The sequence below is a fragment of the Sinocyclocheilus rhinocerous genome, unplaced genomic scaffold (assembly GCF_001515625.1).
Source record: "Sinocyclocheilus rhinocerous isolate Xijiao unplaced genomic scaffold, SAMN03320098_v1.1 scaffold1762, whole genome shotgun sequence".
NCBI lineage: Eukaryota > Metazoa > Chordata > Actinopteri > Cypriniformes > Cyprinidae > Sinocyclocheilus > Sinocyclocheilus rhinocerous.
Genome location: NW_015636932.1, coordinates 723,291 through 725,140, shown reverse-complemented (window position 1 = coordinate 725,140; position 1,850 = coordinate 723,291).

Sequence of the window (1,850 nt, the reverse complement as noted above, 5' to 3'; positions counted from 1 at the left end):
TGTTGGATAACTATTTTACATTTTAGTAGTTGACAGTCCTGACCTATACTTTGAAATGATATATTTAATGTTTGTCCAAAGGTAGTTTAAAGCTGCAGTCCATACGTTTTGCCTCTTTGTTGCCATCTCTGTTTGAAACCTGCAATTGCAGTTATTTGCGGAATTATTTTCTTAATGTGGGTCGTGCCGGCTCCAGCGTGGATGAATCTAATCTTTTGAGGAGTTATGTGTGGCTTTCAGTCACTGCACCGGTGTGGATACTGTACTTAGGAATCACAGATTCTAGCCTACGTCTTGGAAGTATGACCCAAATAAGAATTTTCACCAGATATTGTCATCTGAATGAGTAAGTAACAAGTCTACCACTTTTGTTCTGACCAACTGAGGAAAAAAGAATTACAATAAATGGTGCGCTACAAATGGTGATTAAATCTAATGATCGGTTAGCTCATATCACATCAAACTGTGCAAATTATTATTACTGTTATGCTTTGTTCTCAAATTCTTAATGTTAACAACATAAGCATTGCGTGACTACGTGTATGTACTGTAGTGTGTATATTAGCATTACATGTAGATTTCAATTTCTGTACAGTCTATATATCCGATACGTTTAGCCGATATTATCGGCCGATATGAGCCATTCGCCGATATATCGGTATCGGTGAATATGCCGCCGATATAAACATTTTATTTTACAGAACATATAACGCAGATTAAATGCTTCTGAATGGTGTAATTACTTAGTTTGTCCAGCAGAGCGCGCTCCATTGTTTGCTACTGGCGACCCAGGTCAGTGTAGGGGTAGGGATGAGCTCAAACTTCACCCAAGTCCACTGCTTCAAATTATCCGCCCGCCACCCACCCGCACCTACATTTGATTGTCACATTACAATGATTCTAATTCTTAGTTTGCAGATATAATGAATGGATGGCTAATTTTTAACAGCAGATTCAATGACGTTAGAGACTAGAGCTGATCTGCGCATCACGGCACGCGTCTGCGGCGCATTAAGCCTGTGTTACGGCCACCGGAGCTGATCGCAGCTGGACTGGTGTTTATACCGGCCGCGCCGCTGCCCAGAACTCATGCTTATCACATCGGTCACATCACATCCCGCGTCCGATGTATGATGTCTACACTGGATGCAGTAAACTGATGCCTCGTTCTATTTATGACGTGCTGACACAAAGTTCAAATGATTTTCAACGGTCGCTTTGTCGCGTCCTGTTGCGGCGCGGCCACGGTGTCAGCATAGTTTGTCAGTACAGTCAGTAACGGAGCAGATTGAAAAGTTTGTATCTTTCTGCAGTCCAATAGATACAGCAGTTTAAAACCACAGACCAGCAATAAACTATCAATTTATAATATTATGGATGTAAAAGTACAAGGCAGTAATACCTGTGAAGTAATTTATTAGCGTAGCACACAATCTTATACAGCTTCAAAATGGCCGCCAGACAGTGTGAACACATGGAGACTCATATCTAAGTGTGCAATGATCTGATTGACTTGAAATTACAGGAGGTATTTAGTAACAAACATATCAATTTGTTAAGACATCTAGTATAATAATACATTATTTTTTCTTTTTATAATCTAAGCTCAAATATGGAAGTGTGCTTAATGGGTACGTGAGCTTAAAGGGTTAGTTCACCCAAAAATGAAAATTAGCCCATAAATTACTCACCCTTAAGTCATCCTAGGTGTATATGACTTTCTTCTTTCAGACGAATCCAGTCGGAGTTATATTAAAAATGGTCTTTGATCTTTCAAGCTGTTTCATGGCACTCAGCGGATGTTGCATGCATCAGTCCAAAAGCACTTAATTAAAATGCGCCCATCCATA